The sequence below is a fragment of the Pyxicephalus adspersus genome, chromosome 2, assembly GCF_032062135.1.
Source record: "Pyxicephalus adspersus chromosome 2, UCB_Pads_2.0, whole genome shotgun sequence".
In the NCBI taxonomy this organism is placed as follows: domain Eukaryota; kingdom Metazoa; phylum Chordata; class Amphibia; order Anura; family Pyxicephalidae; genus Pyxicephalus; species Pyxicephalus adspersus.
In genome coordinates, this window is record NC_092859.1 from 32,633,367 (window position 1) to 32,655,270 (window position 21,904).

At 39.8% G+C, this 21,904-nt stretch overlaps 1 protein-coding gene across 5 annotated transcripts in view; it reads left to right on the forward strand.

Annotated features, from left to right (window-relative positions):
- Positions 1-198: 198 nt before the first annotated feature.
- Positions 199-21,904, forward strand: part of PACSIN2 (protein kinase C and casein kinase substrate in neurons 2) — a 53,856-nt gene continuing 32,150 nt past the window's right edge. For 2 of the 5 annotated variants that reach the window (XM_072400310.1, XM_072400315.1), the window contains exon 1: positions 21,423-21,578. The gene's annotated coding sequence lies outside the window, so the exon portion shown is untranslated. Of the gene's footprint in view, positions 267-21,370; positions 21,677-21,904 lie in introns of those variants that run through there. The other 3 variants (XM_072400314.1, XM_072400312.1, XM_072400311.1) reach the window with 3 other exon arrangements.

The window sequence follows — 21,904 nt, forward strand, 5'->3', positions numbered from 1 at the left end:
TTCTCTTCACATCCACACAGCGCCCCAAGCGGCTCTCGCAGAGGGTCACGTGTTTGCGTTGCACGCCTCATCATTCCCGTCACGTGATAACCGAAAGCGAGGCTTGAGTTCTGCTACCCTACCTTTGCGTGACGAGTTAGGCGGGCCACGCCTTCAGCCAATTGGAGAGCAGTAGTCGTGGTATCTGGGTGTGGTTGGGTCAAGCAGTAGAAGCTCCCGCCTGACAGGGAAGGAGAGGGGAGCTGCGGTGCCGGGGATTGCACGAGGTAATGCGGCTGCCTGGTAACCTGGGGTGATGGGGTAGCTGGACACTGACTTCGTGTGTGTATATGTCTGCCATGTCCTCTGTCACCTTCACTCTGCCTGCTCTGTGTGTCTGCTATCACACCCACCGTACATGACACCGGTCTGCCCCCCATTCCATCACATGTATGTGCCCCTTCTACAGTGCCGCATACTCTGCCGGTTACATCTGTAACTGATCACCCCCATCCTATACTGTGTGTACCCCATACATTCATTATATACTTCCTATACAATGTACACCCTGTTTTTTCATTATATATATAAATCTTGTGCATGATCATCTCATTCTATACAATATATATCCCAAATATGTGTAGTATACACCCTGTCTGTGATTGCCTCCTCCAGTACAATATATACCCCACACCTTGTAGTTGATCACTTTGCCCTATACATTATATACACCATATATTTATCATGTATACCCAGTGTATGATTGTCCCATCTTATACAATATATACCCCAGAGATTCTTCCTATACAATGTATACTCCATATAATCTTATAAATCCATTCATCATGAATCTCTATACCCTGCATACCTTGCATACCTTACCCTATGTTTATCATATACACTTTGTGTCTGATCATCTCATCCTATATCCAGTGTGTACTCCATATATATGTATGTATGTAGATATATGTATGTATGTATATACACCCTGTACGATGTATACTCCATATATATTTCATATACACCTCATTGTATACAATGTATATGGTATATACTTATCACATATATCACACATATACACATTGTGTCTTGTTACTTCATTCATATATTTATCATACGTTCTTTGTATCTCATCACTTCATTGTGCAATATATAATATATCACATATATGATCATTATTATCTCACAAATTTGCCCGAAACTCTCTGCATCTCATGTATAACATTCTGTACATTCTGCAAGTTCCATTTTATTTGCCCGGTGCATTGGATATTCATACAATATGATTCAGCACTGCTTATATCAGGCCCATATCCTACTGATCCTGTACATAGGTTCTCCATGATACATGTTCCATATATTATTCCTGCATGGTATACATAAAACATTGCCTTGTCTATATTGTGAATCTTTGATATATGTATCCTATATGTCATGCCACCAATACATTGCATATTTATAAAGTACAAGATACATCCCACCTATTAATATTTTATGCTATTTCACACTTAAACATTCTGTAATCTATTTACCCAACATATATAATATAGGTACAATAAATGTATATGTATATATCATTTTTTTGTTTAGTATATATGTGGTGTATCTTGTATATATTTATCCTTCCAGTTTGCTATTCTAGTCTCATCTGTAATTACTATATATTATACATACAATTACATGATTGTATGTGCTCTTTATGCAATATATCTATATACTGTACACTCTGTATATAGTATACACATGTTTAGATGAGTGCTATATCTATCTCTCTTCTATCCAATCCATAATCCACCTACAGTATTCATCCCTTCCATTCTATATACCATCTGTTCAGTATATCCATCCTGCATTGTGTATGCTCTGTCCTATCCATTCTGTATGTAGTACATAGTCTTCCATTTCTGTACCTGCAGCCTATTCAGTATACACAATGTTTTTACAACCCATCTACTTTACATATTAGTTGTACTGTGTATTTATTATTTATATCCTATAGCACACCGCATTTCCCACCTCTCCAACGTCTGCAATGTGTTCTCTTCTCCATCTGTTTGTATGCCAGTATTGGATGTGTCCATTAAATATGTGCTACTTGTCTTGTTACAAAATTAGAATGTTTTTATCCCATGGTGTTTACATCTATTTATACCACGTAGGTTTCACCTCCTATATTTTTATCCATTGTGTGTATAATGTCATTGTGGTGTGTGTATTTTCTGGTGGTACTTTCCTGTAAATGGAAAATCATGCTATTTTATAATGTGATTTTTAATTTATTTGTTGTATTGATGGGTATGGATTTATCAATATACACACTTAGTGCCATGGTTCTTATTTAAACCTATTCGCATTCTGCATGAATCAGTACTTCATATGTGGGAGTGAGTATGGGCCGAAGGTATATATGTTATATATTTGTTTGCTGGAATGAGAAGGACTGATAAGCTGAATGGGTGAGGGGCACAACATTCGATGTTATTGACCTAAGCCATATAATATGTCATTCCTGCATTGATTAGTATGCAGTGCACAGGAGTGTCCCTGTGCAAGAGATTGCAGTGTTCTTGTTTAAGTATTTTGGATGGTAACCAGTAATGCGTGTTTGTTCAAAGCTGATCTGCAGGCAGATATAAAAGGCACATGATAAAGGCAGCTCTGCAATATTTATTATATGCTAAATTATGTTTTTTTTTATTTAATTGCAATCAGCACAGGTACCTAAATATGACATAGTATTAGTCCCTTACAGTCTATTGTACAGCAGAGTGCGGAGATGGTGAGGGAGAAGCAGCACAGTGCTGCGAGCATACTAATCAGAGGGCAGTGATGTGATCCCACAGTCTGGGGGCAAGGAGGGGACCTGTAAGAGAAAGTGAAACTGAAGAGGAGTAAGATCAGGTCTGCTCCTCTAATAGAGCTGTATAAATACCAGGATTGGATGTACAGAAATACAAATCCTTTACCTCCCGTGTATGCATTTCATGTATTTAGTTGTTGGATTAGCAAAGCTTTAATGCTGATAATACATTTCCTGCTGATGCTGATAATATATTTGTACAGACTCATGGCACACTTACAATATCAGTAAACTGGCCCCACAACATCTGATTCTAACTTTCCCATTCTACATGATGAAAAGCAACATTTAATCTCCATTTCATCCCTATCAGAGTCCACACAAGGCTGACAAATATCTTTTGTCGGGCCGAGCATCATCGCCATCACATGATCCCAAGGGTTTAAACCCCTGCAGGTTATTTTTTATTTTATGCAGTCTGTGTACTGTTGGAGAGATTTTCTTTTACTTCATGTTCTAGGGCTGGGGATTATAGGCATTGACTTGTTTTTACTTGTCTGGAATCACTCTAACCATTTTACTACAAAGTGCTATTTAAAGATAAAGCTCTTGTGCCAATTCACTGCTGAAGCGCCTTTCCTAAAGCAGGACTAAACCTTGTTCATACTCATCTGTCCCCCTTCCATCGCGGACACTGCCATCTTTTTCTCTTTCTTGTTTTGATCTTCGTCCATCTTGATTGGCTGGATTGGGATGATTAAGGCAGAAGTAAACGTGCAGATCCATTGATTCCCTCAGGAGGTTTCCAGGATCTGGTCGCGCATAGTCCTTCTTTTTCCACTGTCTGCCTACATCTTCCGATCTTGCACTGCTCAGACATGGGAACGGTGACATGAATGCTGATCCCACTGCGCATGCCTGAGCTTGGCATTTTTTCCCCAATGAAGAAAAAGCGCCTTCTGCGCGTGCCTAAGATCGGGCATGTGCAAAAGGAGCAGCCAGAAGCCTTTTAGGATATATGATGTATGTATCCTTGGAGTCTTCATTTTATTTGGAGGGGGGGGGGAATAATGTGTAGGAATAAATATTTGACACAAAAATAAAGTCCTATCCATAAAAGCAAAAAAAAAAACGCAGCGAGGTCGGCACTAACATTCAGTAATGACATGGTTAAAGAGGACATTGCTTTATGATGCCCAATCAATGGCACCAAGCAGAAGGAATACTGGTTACTATAAGTAAGACTGTTTTGTCTTGCCCAGGAGTGATAGGAAATGGAAACAGACATACAGAAATGTGTGAGGCTCAGTATTCAGGATGTTGTGGAATTGGTTCATCACTGACCAAATGATACGTAAGCATTGTGATAGATTTACATATAACCCAGGATGTCACCATGAGGATTAGCTGAAGGACCAAAAACATCCTCCTTGGAACCTCTGCATAGCACAGGAGAGCCTTCTATGACCATAATGCAGTATTCTCCCCAGAACATTTTTAGGCTGCGTGGGAAGAAGCTGTAGGCAGGTGATGGCCCCTGTGTTGTGACCCAAGTTTTCCATAACCACCAGAAACAGCCAGTGGTTGCTGAAAAATCCCTTGTTCTTTCACAACAAAGTAACACATGTTTTTTTGTTGTTTGTGGCTGCTGACATCAAATTCAAGATGCCCAGCAGCAGTTTCGGGGCTTTTTGATGTATACATCAGGCAGATAAAGAACATGACTGAACTGGTAAATGCACATTGCTTTATGGATATATTTCTGGAATTATTAGTATGGTGATTAACTCTGTCTAATGTAGATCTAGTTCCAGCAGTGTAAATATTCACACTCCCCTCTCTGCATGCTAACAAAATTCTAAGGCCGAGTTCACAATTTTCTGGTGTGTTGTGGTGGTAATGCACATTTTTCCCCCATGTGTTTATGTGCATAAAGTTAAGGCAGCCCAAAAAGGGGGGTATGTATCATTTTAGGCAAAACAACCCATGGTAGTGCCTTGGTGCATGTTGTGTTAGAGCTGTGTTAATTTTTTTGGGGTGCTAATGCAGCTCGCCACGATAGAAAAGTATTAACCCAACCTAATAGACAATCAGCTGCTTTCTCTACCATACAAGCACAGGCAGGACTTGTCATAGGGCTACAGAATGTATACATTGTGCATAGCCACTGATAGTCTGAGCGATGGCACATTCTTCTGACTGCTGGAGGTGGTTGTCACCAAGGCGGTGATATTTGTGTATATTTGTATTTTTTTTTCTGTGCAGTACTTGTTACAACACTCCCAATTCAGTTTCCCAATTGCAGTCCTAGTTTAACACATAAAGCAGACCTGGTCTGCTATTGCCAATATTAGGGGGAAACCCCTTCTGAGAAATGCCATGCAGCTATCATCTGAGTGCATGTAGGCAGAAATAGGCTGCTGGAGATCAGCACTGTGATACAACAGCTGTGTAAGGAAATAGGAAAACCTACAGAAATATATCAGCTTGCATAATTCATGAAATTCTAGAGGTTGTGGGGTCAGTTCCAGGAATGGGAATTGTGTATACAGACTGTGCTCAGAGATTGGGAAGAATTTGCTGCTCCTTATGTAAGAGGCCACAGAGAATCCAGCGCTGAGACATTGCACTGATACTTGGCTGTGCTTGTAGTGACGAAGCACTAACCAGACTTCCCCCTCCCAGTAACAGTGTAAATTGTGATTCATGTTGATTAGCAACTGGTTGTAGGAAGGAGCTGGAGATTGCACACCCTCCCCATGCTTCCTCAGCTCTATGATTTAATACTCTTGGTATGAGCAGGGGAATCTGCATTTTCTAACACAACTCTCCTAAGTAGCTGGTCAGGGCACATATGGAATCCAGGTTACTTGTGTTTATATGTACAGGGTTTTATAGGGGGATTCCTCAGTGTGTCAAGTTTCAGTGATTTCCTCTTTCCAAGAACTCTACTTGGCTCTGTTTTTAGTAATTGTAGAAACTGTAAGTAAAACCATGCTCACTCAGATGGCATATTGGTATATTAAAGAGGACCTGTCAGCCGCTATACCAAATGTTCTGCCTTGGAACAAGGAGCAAAATGTCAGTGCAAGTACTTGGTGTAAGGCTACATTTTTATTCTTATATCCTTGGGGTGCTCTCTGTACCAAAATCATTTATGTCATAGATGTACTGAAGAATATAAAAGTGAAAAAGCTGAAGCTAAACTCTGTGAAAACAAGGGGGGGGGGGGGGGGGAAGCAACTATATGCGCATTATTTCTAGCTCCAACAGCTGTGCCATTCTTATTTCTCCAATGCTGTGGGTGGGCCTCCAATGAACTCACAATGGAAGAGGTTTGAGCAAAAACCACACTCCAATCTCACCACAACCATCCCCCTGTAGCTTCCAATTTGTTTAATTGATAACCAGGGCCTTTAAGTAGTTGAGGAACCGCAGAGATCCTGCTGTCAGAAACTGCCCATTGGAACTGAGCCCAATGAATACATAAAGATAAAACTCGTGCCGAAGAGAAATGAGAACCAGATATGTTTCTTTGTTTGAGATTGAATAGTAAACCTCTCTGTTACAATGGCACACGAGCATTATGATGGAATCCACTGTTACGATTCTGCAATAACCTAACAATCCTCAGTGGAAAATGTTTCTAGATTTAATAATGATATAATCGCAATAGAGAATGCACATGTAAATCCGCAACCTTCTATGAAGGTGGTTTGCTTTGTGGCGAAAAAAAAAATCATTTGGGCAAGTACTTTTAAACCAAACAATAACCTCATTAGTGAATTGCTGCTGCTTTACGGTCCATTCACAAGCCGGGGGCAGGGAGGTGACTTGGGCTGCATTTCCTAACTTTTCCTAACAGCGGGGGAAATTCAGGTCACGACTCTGGCTATCTAAATATCAGGACTGGGAGGACAAAAAGAAATGTCCTATATTAGTACATACATATTGTATTTACCAGTATCGATTTTAGAGAGGACCTGCAGTAAAAAAAAACATTATTTAAATATTTAACCCACAAAAGTTTAGGAAATCATAGTTGTAAAGGAAACTGCTCAAATACCTATCTTTCTTTGTGTCCCACCAATTTTTGGTGTTTTGTCCTCCACAGCATTTTTGTTCTAAAAAGAAACATAACCTGTCCTATGGGTGAGCTATACTCGGTTGGATGTGTTCACTGTAATTACCACATACTGGAAGGAAAGAACGGGAGTGCATCATGAGTGTACAGTAAAAAAAAACAAAAAAAAACGTAAAGGCAAGTGCAGGACCACGTAGTAGATTTGTTTTTAGAGGAACGGAAATTTTTCACTATATATGTTGCAAGAACTCATCTAAACGTGAATTCGTTGGCGGCATACAGTGTAGTGTTCATGACATTCCATATCATACCTGCACTGTAACAGCCTTACTACACAGATCTCTGTGTAGTAAGTTCTCTACAAATCCAGACTTACTGAAGTTTGATTAGGCATCGTGGCTTGAAAACTTTATGCCATCAGTCCCAATCTCTATCTGGTGCAGAAATGGCCATCCTATTAAGTTAAAATCCTTTTATGTTTTGAAAAATCAATCTTTACAACTTTTGCTGATTGTAATTGTGTGTGTGGATGACAGTCATCTGAGTCGAAGTTGTGTCACGGTTCAGGCATTTGGAAATGAGGAGAAAATTGCAATATAGATAATATCTAAAGCTTTTTGTATCTTTATGACAGGCTTCATTTTATAATACTTGCACATAAAATGAACTGGGTATCAAGATTAAGCTGTTTTGTAAAGAGGCTGATATTCAGTTGTCGGAAATGTCACCCAGTTTATCGAGGCTGCAAGGTTTTGTGCTTATCAGATTGTTGGTGAGATCAGGCAGGTCCATTATTCATGATCTATCCAATATCCTGTCAATTATTGTATGTCCAATACGCATTGGATAGTGAAAGTTTGAATCTAAAACATTCCTATGCTATTTGTATCTTGGAATTCTGTTTTATGCAAGTCTTTAATGCCTTATAAGCCAAATAGGCTTCTTCTTCCAGCACTATGATATGTGGCCCCAGTTATCAATGAGAAGCAGTTGGAGAGGCAATGTAAATTCTAGATCCTTGGAGCTAGTCTAGATTTTCATAATTAGATTGTGAGTGGCTGGCATTTGTGAAAATTTGACATTCCTACCTAGTTCCACTTTACATTTGTAGCAATATCTGCTCCGATATTGATATTAAATATCAGGTCCGAATGAAAGTTTCCTATGTAGCACTAAACAATTTCATAAATTTGTCCAAATAACGCTTTATGTCAGAAATGGCAAACATTTGAAGTTGTATGTGAATTGTATTGCTGTAAAAAGTTAGGCTTGGCCAAACCCCCTTTGCATTCAGCCCTATAGATGATTGGGTGGGCCGATGGACCAATATGGAGGCTTTACTGTAAAAGCTGAACTGCATGCAAATTAGATTTGCTATTCATTTTGAAGTTTGGAATTCACCAAATGCAACCTTTTTCTTTGTATGCTTAGTCTGAATTGCCTTGTATTTATAGTAGGTTTACTTTAAATGTGTGATACCTCTTGACTAAAAAAACCTTGTGAACTGACTCATTTCTGCACATTAAACTTCTTTCACTCAACTTGTACTTCTTGCTGATACACTGCAAAATGTGATGCACTTGTGTATGAGACACAAGTCATGTCAATTGTCTTCTGACACAGCAGTTGTACTGCAGGAAGCTGTTTGCTGAGAAAGTATAATTTTTGGACTGTGTTGTCATCTCCCACAAACCCTCCATAAGGAAAAAAACACATGGGTCAATTTTGCTGAACTTTTGCTGGGTTCAATTCTGACACAACTTTCTCAAACTTATATTTATATCCATGGACTTGTATTGTACTGTGTCTTTCCATCATCTCCCAGCAGTTTTGCCCTCAGCCATTTTACAGAAACAGGTTGTGTGACTTGCTGTGCAAATTAACTCCAGGGCAAGCAGTGGTGTCCCTAAAGCCTTTAAGTTATAAATTCTCCCCACATCACAGCCTTGTCCATAGAACTTAGATGTCATCTGCTTTCATGTGTCTGCACGTTGCACTTTGCTTTCTTTTTTCTCTTAACATCAAACCACTGACACTTTTCTGAGCTGGAGGCTTAAAAGAATAAAATCGCACATCCCTGGTTTAGTTTTTCTGGAGTCTATTGTTTTCTCTTTTATCTACAATGGAACACAAAGAAACAAATGTTTACTACCCTACCCAGGACTATAAAATAAAGTCATGGTTGGATGTTGGGTTTATTATTCATCCACCGTTCTTTTATCAACTCTTTCTCCTTCTTATGTATCTTAAACTAACCATGCATAAATAAAATCAGATTTGCCGATTACTAGCTTGTGTACACTATTGGTGGATTATATTTGAACGATTGTATCGTTACAACATGTACAGAATTGTGAACAATATGATCGTTCAAGTATAATCCTGCATAATCGTCGATTGGTCATAATAGTTTGTTTTCCAATGATATTTATTGGAAGTGTGTACCTAGCTTTAGGCTTGTGGTCTGAGAAGGAGCAGTAAAGCACAAGTGTTCTGTACTATTACAAAGCATGAAGCAGAGCTAATAGAGTGGTATTAAAAAAATTCAGAGTGATATTTACCTTTAAGGCAATGTTCCCACAGCAATGCCATGAGGTTGCATAGTGGTTACTGCTTCCTCATTCCCAAACCACTGCCATTTGGGAGATGCTACTTGTGGCAGCACTATAGAGAATGAATGGGGGTGGCAGTGAAAAGTACTATTACTAGTACTACTTACTTCTTTAAGAATCAGTGCTGTGGTGCGAGTGACCAAACGGCAAGATGCCAGCCACTGGAGCCGCTCAGGATCGCTCGCACTAAGCTGAACAAAGCCAGCCTGAAGCCGATGACTAGCTGTATTATTATTATTAATAAAAAGGATTTATATAGTGCCAATATAATATACAGTGCTGTACAATAAATAGGGGTTGCAAATGACAGACAGACGGTGACACAGGAGGAGGAGAGGACCCTGCCCGAAGAGCTTACAATCTAGGAGGTGTAGATGGCACATGGTGATGGGAAGACCTGTGCTGTAGTCTATTACTGTACAGGCACTTGTGGATGTTGTTGTGCAGTGGAATTTCATGTTTAACGTGAAACATACCTAGGAGTGTTGAATGAAGAGGGCTCTACATATAGGCAATATCATTTTTTTCATCTGCACAGACACAGTACTTATCAGGATCAATAGAACTTCCAGTGAGAACACGTCTAACAATAGAGAGCGGTGATTGCAGCTTGGTGTCCATTGTGTTGTTCACTTCTGATACATAAACTGAATTTACTCATGTTCTCGAGTTACACGGTGCAATTGTCAGAACATCATTGTGCTCTGAGGACCACTAAAAGCGCAATAAAATGTAATACTGTATGAAAAAGAGTTGTAATAGAAATCTTTTAAAGGGAGAACCTTACAAACTTTCTCTTTGCCTCTTTTGTGCACAGTATCGAAGAGTAAGGTTTAGATCATTAATGGACAGATCTCCCACCGGATGAACAGTAAGTGATGTGCCTGGCTCACACAGATATCCAGACATTTTTTATGTTGGGGGAAAAAAAAACATGGTTGATGAAGGATTTGGGTGAGTTCTTACTATCAGGGATGCTGAAGATAAGTTATTTATTTCATATTCATGCTGCAGTAAGTTTGTCCTGTTGTACTGAAGTGTATTTGCATAAATTTAATTACCTGTGGATATAAAGCTATCCTAGATTTTGCAGCATCCATCAGTTTTAGGTTTAGTACTAGTACCTCCTTTGTGTTTTGTTTTTATAACCTAAAGCAGTACTCGCCAACCAGTGGTCCGTGAGAAAATTTGGGTGGTCCACAGAACAATTTGGACTTTATTTGCAATTTTTATGTTTTATTAAAATAACATTCTAATGAATTCTGCATGACAATTTTCACCTTTATATTGCACTAAATTTACAAACTGTACTAGAGACGTAAATACAAGGGAGGAGCAGGGTGACGTCAGTGTAGACTTAACTTGTATGAGGCAACCGCTGCTGAGCTGCACGCTTCAGTATTGTTTCCACCATTACAACAGTCGCCCCGCTCCGCGAATACCGTTCTCATCCGATTGTTTCATTTTATTTGTTTATTTCTCAGATGCTGTTTTAGGTAAGTGTAACCTTAACTGTGTATTTTCTTTATGTGTTACATTTATGGCATCAATTGGTTTGACTTTGATCACTGTCATTTCTTGTTTGCTCTTAAGCTGCGTACACACGTGCAATTTTTGTCGTTGGAAAGGATCTTTCATGATCCTTTCCAACGACAAGGGAGTGCACGATGCATGAACGGTGCTGTACATACAGCACCGTTCTGCTCTATGGAGAGGGGAGGGGGAGAGCGACGGAGCGGCACCCTGCTGCGCGCTCTCCCCTTCCCTTTCATTAGGATCGGCTGTCGTCCATCGTCCGTGGATCCAGCAGGACGGTCTTTCGGACGATGGACGACAACGACTGTACACACGGCAGATTTTCGCCCAATAATTGGCCGATGCCGATTATCGGGCGATAAAAATCTGACGTGTGTACGTAGCTTTAGATTCAATTGAAATAAAACCGTAATGAGTGAGAAAAAGCAAACTAACATATTTTATTTCTTTGGTAATACCAAGGATAATGCAACAAATGATAATAGTTACAATAGTAATACTTCACTAAACCTTGAGTTGATAAATGAATCAGAGCCCCCACAGACCTCGTCAGGCACCATTAGGAAGCTGTGCAGGATTTAAAATTATGAATTTAGTGGTCCGTGAGGTTTGAAAGGTTGTCGAATGCCTACATAAAGCACACATATTCACACAGATTGAGAACAGTGAACGGTTTCCCTTCTGCTAGTATTTAGGTAACCCTAAAAAATATTAGTTCCTAAATCTTTTGCTGAAAAACTAGGACGCTTTCTGTTCCTTCCTGTGCATTGTGAGATGATCCATCCTCTGATGCCTCTGACTTGCTAGTTTTACCAGCTTTGTAGTGAGATTTGGAGATGTCATCACTGTGCTGTTCACTGTGCTCTCTGCTGGAGAGTAATCGATGTCTGTGGAACTACAGGTAAGGCTCACCCTGCTGTAACTCATTCTGTGGAACTGTTCTTTTCCTTCTTTGACATCTTCTTGATCATTACCCCACCATCATATGATTTCTGGTTATCTGTGGGGGCAGCTCTGACTTGAAGAAGCAAATCCCTTCCAAGATGACTGCTTCCGGAGACGGTGTAACCGTGGTAATATAGTAATGGTTAAAAGATCAGCTGCAGAGAGATCAGATAGTATTGCTAACTAATCCTTTATCCTCGGCTTGTCTTTTTGGCTTCCACGGTTCTGGTCCTCTTTAAATGTTTATATCTATAAAATGGTGCTGTATGTAAACATGATTTATTAAGGTATACTAAAATAAAAAATATTTGTGTTGTGCAGATTTGCAAGGTCTATCTAACAACAAGAATGTAATGCGTTGTTTGTAGCCTTGTTTGAAAGTGTTAGAATTATAAAATACGTCTTGGAGACATTGACTGGTGGCTGTTTGAGCCCCACTGGTCTCTTTGAATGTAGTCTCTAAGTTTGTGCTGAGACTTCCTTACTTATTGATTTAGAATGTGGATGTGGTTGTAGGTTTTATTTCCCTCTTCCTGACTTTTGTTTTGGCAGACCATTCCTTTTTAAACTAAATCTAACTTAACTTAACTTGGACCTGTGTTTGGCAACCGGGGTTCTGTGCAAAGCTGAGGTTCCTCCAGGGAGATTGCTAGAGGATCTTGAGCAATGACCAGTCATTGAAGGGCCCTTGCCATAGGTATGCACATTAGATTTACTCATTATCACACACCTACTTCTTGGTGTTCTTTTCTCCAGTGATAGGAGGTCCAAGCTCCCTGAATCCTTCGCCACAGCAGCCTTTTCCTGCTCTTTTTCAGGGTCCGACATTTGTTTTGCTTTATCTATTGGGCACTCATGAAGTAATTGATATGCTATCAATGCCAGAGCTAAATTATTTCTGAACCCAGTTTTACTGGATGCTATGACTGACCACTGTACAAGCAGAAAGGTGTGTAGGTGGAAATTGGTGTACAGAGTCTCCTTCTAGCATATTTTCTCTGTATTGAGACTGTGTGTGACATCCCAGCACTGTGCTGTAGTCAGTATCGGGGCAGCACGGTGCTAGGTCCCAGGTTACAATCTCAGCCAGGGCACTATCTGCATGGAGTTTGCTGGTTGTCCCCGTGTTTGCATGCGTTCCCTCTGGGTACTCCATTTTCCTCCCAGATTCCAAAAAACATGCAGTTAAGTTAATTGGCTACCCCTCAAAAAAAAAAAAAAAAAAAAAAAAAACATTTTACCTTAGGCTGTATTAAAGACATATGGCTGAGGTAGTGATATTAGATTGTGAGCCCCTTTGGGGCCCCCCGTTCTATCTTTTAACTTGGTAGTTGGTGCCAAGTTCCATATAGAAGGCAAGAGAAGAGAGGCAGTGAGATGGCAGTCTGTCTTGCACTCTCAGTTTGCTTTCTTGATTTTTGCATGGAGACTAGGATTTTACTGATGGGGTAAGGGGGTTTCTAAACCATTCAACTAAATCATTTAACTACTTACTAGTTAACTAGTTACTTTTATACAGCTTGCAGGGAAAGCCAGCATTTTACAGGGGTGAAGCCATGTTGTGGCTCATACTGAGGAAACCTGCTATATGTGACCTAGGATGATCTAGGAGAAGCACCTAGATGCAACAGAGCATTTTTATATTGCAAGTGAGTTCAGGAAAGGGATTGCTTCCAGCAGTATATGAAGCAGTTAGTTAAGGAAATTGGCAATGAAACAACCAGCAAAAAAGGCCTGAGAGGTATGGTGGTAAGTTGGTTGATCCAGCATCATCGGCTGGTGTCCCAGGGTAACCAAATTGCACTTAATGCATTTAATAAATGCAGCGTGACTGCAGCACAGCTAGGTATACATGATAGCTTGAATGAAGCCTTACTGTATATTTTATTTTTTTCTTCTAAAGTGGAAAAGCAGTGAAAATCTTGTTGGATTTCAATGTCCCTTTTGCTAGTTGTACAAGTGAATGCACAGAAAGTGACACTCCATACAAAAAGAAATACTCCAAAATTGATGGGAAGGGTACTGCCCGGACTCTATTAGGGGGCTACATGTGACCCATTTTGACGTGAATAAGCATCTATTTCTCCACAATAATGGCCAGGGCTATAGCTGGCAGTCCACTTATTTCTATACATAGAGGTGAGACACTCTGCCTACTTGGTTAGTAATGGATGCTTCACCTTTTCTCTCTGGGAGCCCCTGGAGTTTATCACTGTATTAGAATTGTCTTAGATCATAAGCAAGCCTTTTAATGGTGAATTCTGGTTTACTTATCAAGCCCTTACTTGGCAGAATTCCTGGTATTCCCATTTTCATGTGAGTTATGAAATGACCAGAGTTCTGACTTCATTATATGTAAATCGGAGACTTCATGCGCATTGCAGACAAGTTATTGAACTCTGACTTCACATAGACCAGTAAAATGTTTTACCTCTCTTTGACCTTCAACCTTCATTTAAGACCCTGTTCTCCAAGGAAACATTTTACACTCACTGGCGAGTTCTCCAGTCATTGTTTTGCATTATTTACGCAGCTAGTGAAATATTAAGTGCATGCCTAGGCTGCTTTACCTTGGAGTAGCTGCAATAGGCATCAAGGGTCACTGAAGTGCTCCTTTCCTCCCCATCTGTGCAAGTTTTGCCTCTCTGTTTAATTTTTACCATTACTTTGCTGCATGTTTAGCTCCTGCTAACTCCCAGAAGGATGTTTTTTTTTTTTTTTTTGAGATTGGTCTGTATGCAAGCAGTTTGTGTGAAAAGGAATCTGGAAGCTTTGGGTGTCTGTAAAATGGGAAAGGGTATTTCAGTCATACTAGTGATTCTGGTTTATATAGGGCAAATTCACACAATTAATGCATGTTGCAACCTATTTTTATTGCCTGTGTGTATATTAATATACAGTCACAGTAATGTATAAAGATAAGGTACATTCCACTGAATTGCTGACTTCAACATCTTTTAACATGCAAACATTAGATATTTATTAACGGTGCATACAGGTACGGGTCCTTTAAGGTGATCCTGTCACATATTATTTTGGACCTTTATGGAGCAAAGTGATAACTGAAACCAGAAATATGTTTTACATTTAATTATTAGCTATCATTGAAGCCCTTTGGAACATTTTCTTCTATCTTTCATAATCCTTTGTGGGCTAATAAACAAGTTCACCTAAATGCTCCCCTTCCTGTGTGTACAGACCACAATTTCTACTTTGCTTCCCCCAGTCACTGGGAGCAAAGAACCCAAAAAAGCACAAAGTATCAAAGTATCTTCACTCAGAGCCTACACAGGGCTGCCCTTGGCAAGAAAGCTGTTCAAAGCAAAAAAAAACAAGCCTGATTAAAAAAAAAAAGAAAAGTTCAGGCAGAATAGTAATCCAGCTAAGGTTGTAGTGTAATGAATGGGTGTTGGCAGGCCATTAGGTCAACGAAGACGTTCCTCCCCTCCCTGTGAACTTTCTAATACGTTCTCATTATTTATAATGTTCTGTTCTGTGAAACTCTTGGACAACACTAATGTATAATCAGATATGGTCAATGTTACCAGTCAGTCTGTTAATGTTTAATCTGGGGAGGTTGTGCCACAAGTAATTCTTTTACGATGGTTCGGTATGTGAACTGCTAAATTAGAAAACTTTTAATGAAACCCCAATTTCTTTCTATATAATATTTAATATATTAGGAAACCATTTAAGTTATACTCTGAAGCCATTTGCTACCTGTGCACCATACAGGTAATACTTGCCCATCCAGTGTGCCCTATGGCTGAATTTTGCTACAATAAAGAGAGAAACTTAAAGATTTTCAGCATTCATCACGCTTTAGGGTGTGGCAGATGCCAGGTTCCCTTGCTCGCTCTGTGGTTCTTTTCTGCCAGCTCTAACATTATTTCTGCATTGGCGGATAATACCACAGAGCACAGCAAGTGGTAGGTTCCATCACACACTTCTGGGAGTGTTAAATCTTTTAACTAGACGACTTTTTGACTTTTTCCTAGCAGAAAAAGCATGCAAATGGTTTGGTTTGTTCAGACTTTTTTTATTAATTATCCTGAGATTGTTTTTGTGCTGGGTTCGCATAGACTTCTGTAGTGGGGTCTCATTGGTTAGGAGAAGGGAAATGGAGGTATATTTATCTTGTAAAAGCAGCCAGGATTTTGTCTGTCTCCTGCTCCGTAGTTGTCTGCCCACAATGAAGGCATGCAGTGTGTTACTATTGCAGCCCTCCATGTGCATTAACCGTAGATTTGGCTGCAAGCACTTACCTAACCCTACCTCCTCTAGCTTTGGTGTTGCAGAGAGCTTAGGGAGATTCTTGGTTGTGACACCAGGCCAAGAAACTTTAATATAGTTTCTGTATGTATGTATTTTCTGTGTTTTAATCATGTCTTGACAATCGTTGTATAGCTGTCACATGTCGCACTTTGCTCCTGCTATCCCACGTGCTTCTTCCGCTCTTACTTGGGAGTGGCCAGGAGTAGTAAGTCTTGGGTAATTCTGGAATATCTAATTATGTTTTTATTTCTCACGCAGTATATTCCATACTGTAACAGGGCAGTGGCACTGCAAAAATAGGCTCTTGTTTCTTTTTTTAGAACTTGGGTTTCAATGTTCATATTTTTAAAGGTTTAATAAGCAGGTTTTGGTTTAAGACTTATTGGGTGTTTAAAGATTTTATCCGGCTTCAAATGACTTGGTGGCAAATTCACTTACTCATAAAAAGAAATTTCGTGAGCCCTGAATTGTAAATGAAGTTTAAAATTCAGGACTGCCCAATGTTTGTCTGTTCTTGAGACTCTAATATACATTGTGTGCATGGTATTCTTTGGAAGAAAAGAAGAACAATCTCTCATTAATTGCAGTGGTTTTACAACATTTTTGTAAACTCTATGTATGCCTAAGCAAGCATTTATATTATAGAACATGACAGCTTAGACATTTTATAACTAAGTGGTCAGAGGTGCTTGTTATTGCTTGGGAGTTTAGACCTTGTCACATTGACCACTCAGGGCCAGAACAGGTTCTCTTTTAGGTACAAGTGCAACTTTGAAGAGCTCCAACAGAGCCTTGGAGTAGCATGGCACAGGTGAGACTAGGTAGCTGGGGTTGCTCTCAGAAGAAAGCTTGTTGCTTTTGCCCCATAAGTCAGTGATGGATTTCATTCAAAATCTCCAAGCTGTGCTGCAGTTTGTTGTATCGCTTTGACCTGTGTATAAACATTCTTTAACCGGATCTTTGTGGAAATTCTAACCTATAACATAGCTACCGGTCTTGCTGTATTGCCTTCGTACTTCTCTCAAGAGCTCTCAACCTTGATCCTAGAAGAGTTCTACAAATATCAAAATACCTTGATGGGCGGATGCCAGTCTAGAAGAGTCAACATTCCTACTCAGTCTGAATTTGTGTGCAGACTGCCCTATATTACACATATGTGACAATGAGCCTCCATAACTAATATCTGGAAAGACGAGCTAGGAAGTAATTTATGGCTGGAGTACCGGGCACAGATCTGGCCAACATAAAAAATCTAATTGACATAATGTCCAAGAACCAGTCCTATTATGCATATATAACGTCTTGCCAATTTCTGTAGACCAAGATCCTGGTATAACTCTCCTACTTGGAAAACCAGAAGGATTTATGGGTCCATAACTCTAACTTTTACCCAATGGCAAACAAACAGAATATAACCAAAGCATTGGGCCTTCCATCCCCAAATTAAACCGCAGATGTCCTGGTTTAAATTGATGAAATGATTGCGATTTGTAAAGATAAATAAACCTGTTTAGAGAAAAAACGAACACCACCATCTTCATCTGATGGTTTTGCTTATAATCTTACTTTTTGGTAATGTCATATTCCCTATCTATATGCTTGGGCTCTACATTTTACAGACTTGTCTCCTAGTTGCAGACTGCTTACCCTTCCAACAATCTACCTATCTCTTTCTCCATTAATTTAGGGAGGAAAAGGGTCGAATGATGTTGAAGATATCAAGCCAAGAAATGAGTTCCGGCTTTATCTGACTTGCTGTAGTTTCTAATGCACACTATGATAGCTCAGTGCCATAAAAGTGCAGTACAATTGTACAAGACTAAAGGAAAGACTGGAGTTCATATTGGATGCCCATATTTCCTATTTCATGCTCTGTATATAGGAATACTGTCATGTCCACATTTGCTGGTCCTTTAATCATCTATATATTCCACACATTCTTGATGGATTTGAAGTTTCATGTTGGGTGATATAAAATGACATAATTGTCTAAACCGTTTTTATCACCTCCTGACTGTGTTGTGACTTGTCACCTGACAGTCTTTTGTTTGATGTAATGCTCTTTTAGAGAAGATGCTTGGCACGTTTTTACTCGTAGTACAAGAATCAATAAACTTGAACCAAAACTAGTTTCTCTTTGACGTCAGGCTTATTGCCTGTAAAATAGGAAGCCTATAAGGTGTTCTTTAAAGTCATAGAAATACATGACCTGTCCGAAACCAAACTAGTTAAATAAACATAAAGCCCGGCAGTTTTAGGAAAAAGTCTACAATACACACCTTTAATATGTAGCTGTCCCCACCTCTTCTCTACCATGTAAAGTTTCCAGTGTTCTAGTTTGAATGACTACCATCATCCTTCATCTTCGTTACACCTGAATATTCTATTATGTTTAGTGATCACTAGTGCACCAGGTGTCTAACAACAATATTTTCATTGGCAATGGTGAAGTCACTTTGGCCAAGAAAATCCTAGTTTTTCAGCAAAACACCTGCAATACGAGCCACAGACCTGGGCTGGCATGGAATGAAGCAGCTCCCCATTATTTATAGTGTGACCCTTTACCTAGAAAATAAATATATTGCTTTGGTGGTTACAATATTTAATCCTAACCTCTGATGTGATATATAATGTTTCTGGATTCTTTCTGTTACACAGCCATAATTTGGGGACATGCCGTGATGCCCCCCTAGGCTCAGTTGTTCTGAATGGAGTAGCACATACATGTGTGATATCAGCTGCTTGCTGCCCAGGATTAAACATTGGTATTTGCCACCAAACAAGAAAGAGCCCGTGCTGTCACTAGACCACTGTAATAACTATAGAAAATAGTGTTTTAATGAAATTTTGACAAGGAAGCCATAACATTCTTCGAGTACTTAATGTGTAACTGGTCTGAAACAAGCATGTGCATATTTTAGTTTTTCAATACCTGTACTGCAAGTCAGTAATTTAATAAGAAGTGAAATTGTTATAAAGTAGAAAGTCTGGAGTTGTTACCTCAAAAACTGGTAAGAATTGGCAGCTCCCATTTCTACTGTAACTGATAAATATCACATATGAAGTTGTTTATCATAAGGTATGTCAGTAGTAGGGTCATATTTTGTATAAGGACGGTATAGCAGTGATCCCTAGAACGCACATCTAACATGTCTACGGTCTCTATGCTGCTGAATGTCTCCAGGCCCCATTCATGTTGTGTGCCTGCGCTCTGTGTCTCGTGACGCTCTGTCTCTTGTGTAGTATTGCATACACTAAATATTAGGTGCACCCCCCTAGTAATATCAGAAATCCAATTTGATCCCCTTTACCTATTAGGCCACCAATAATAAACCTTAAACTATGTTTTTTTTAAATAATATTATCGGCACTATTATCATATGTTTGTCTGCAACCTTGGTATGCGGTTATCTCTTATTGAATGAAATGTCAAACCACTGTTTTTCTATAAACAGACCTTCTATTAAATTGTCAGCAGCTTCACCGGCTTGTACTCCGCTCTTCCTCACATTGCTGCGGTGGGACAAAGTCCTTTTTGTGGTGACATATTTATAGCCACAACTGCCTGTGACTATAAAAGTTCAAGCTTATCGCTGATGCAATAAAGGTGGAAGGTAAACAATGAAGACCTTGTTCGAAAGACTGCCCGACACCCCAGGGCTGGTGTAGTAAGGTCATTGTGCTTCAGAAAAATGTTACTGGACAGAGAACTACCTGATAGTGAGAATCTATCCATGTATATGAACTTTGTTTCAGGTTGAAGAGAATGCTGGAAAGTTTATTTAACCAGGTTAGGAATGGAATGGACTGGCTTTTATCTTTGTCAGATTTTGCATTTCCATAGACTTATTTGGGAAGCAAAACCTGCTTAAAGCGGGTCAGGAGCAGATCAACCACAGGTCAGGTGTGCCAGCTAATCATTCTCAGAAGCATATCAAACTAATGCTATCCAATAAACCTATAGCCCACCAGTAAGTTCTTTTAAAGTCCTGATACTAATACCGAGTCTGAGAGTCAAGAGAACAGAAAAAGGTGCCATTCAATCATTTATAATTGTGCATTGTAATAAATGCCAGTCGCTTCCCTGCAACATACAGTGTTTATATAAATGTAATTGTTAACATTGTAACAAGTTGTTAGGCTTATGAGGTTAAAAACCTAAATGGACTAGGCAAGATATTCAGCTTTCATGTACACCTTTTCTATCCATTCTTGCTGACCTGGCAATGTGGGATGGGTTTCAGTGTTCTCCCCGGCCCCTTTTAGTTGGGCGCACCACCCACCACTTTTCTGTCACCCGGCTGTTTTTGGGTGATTACTGATAAGCTGGGTTACCAGCCGCCTAAAATTTCTTCCCAATGAGCTTAAGAAAGTTTTTAGGTTGAACACTGGGTTAGCAGTATATTTCCATACTGTATTCATTTTTACTTCACTGGCAGTGCTCTTAGGGACGAGTTTCCAGTAGAGATTTCTGTGCCTTGTTCTTGCTGGTCTGGTACTTTTGTTTGACATGAGTTATTAGGGCATTACTTAATTTTGCCATTTATATGGAACCCCTCCAAAGAATTGGACATGTGAAAATGAATGCAAATGGATGTTGATGTAATTATTGCCAACTTTTCTAGTCATCCAGCCTGCAGCGTAATATGAAGTGTGTATGCTCTTTCCCCGTTTCTTCTTGCGGGACACATTTTAGACCCTTTATTCCTGATATAAGGGGACGCAAGGAGCAATTTAATCCATTTATAAGCCAGCATGCTTGGCTGACACAATTATGTGTAGTTAATGTAAATAGATCTTGTGTGGTTAGGTCTTAGAACAAATTGTGTATGGCTCATCTTATCCTGTACATGTTGGTATCCCTATAAAACCTTTGACTTGAGATGTATTGCTTTTCACATCCTAGCACAATCTGAATATTTTTCTGTGTTTAGTAATAACAATACATAATCTCCAAGCCTCTTGCGATTGCTCAATCCCTGTTTTCTGCACAGCTTCCAGGCCAGGGCTTCAATGAACAATTTGTGAGCTGGAAAAGACAGAGGGAGTAGTTTTGACGTGTCCCTATACCTGTGAAGGGGAGGGCTTGCCTTCTCTCTGCTGCAATATGTAAACATGTCACTGTGCTGGCAGAAGGAGAAGGGGGCTGGGTACTGGTTGCTGCTGCTGCTGCTGCAGTGTGCAGGAATGACCTTACCGTGAGCTGCACGCAGGAAGTGATGAAACATGCACACTGAGCATTCTGCCTGCAGATTGAAAGGTCAAAGCAGCTGTGCAGGAGGACGCAGGTACTTGCAAGCTTCACATTAACAATGCCCAGAGATCTCCCTGTGAACACCAGCAGCTTGTAAGTACCAGGATCCTGAATGTCACCCAGGCTGTGCTGCAGCTAGCTGGCTGTCCTTCCCCTTTCTCCCTGCCTCCTAGCATTGCCCTTTGAATCAGGTATGACAGCGAGAAATTCCCTCTTTAGATCTGCTTGTGTTTACATTCTGATCCTCTATGGATTTTAATCTTTGCAGGCACAGCTTTGCTTGCCTTTATGCAGATTAACACAGACGCCTGGTACAGAATTCAGCCCAGTCTTTTGTTTAACGTACAGCGATGCTGCTTTTACCCTCTGTTTGGCAGATCGGTGCCGGGTACAGCTAGGGTGATAAAATAACATCACCG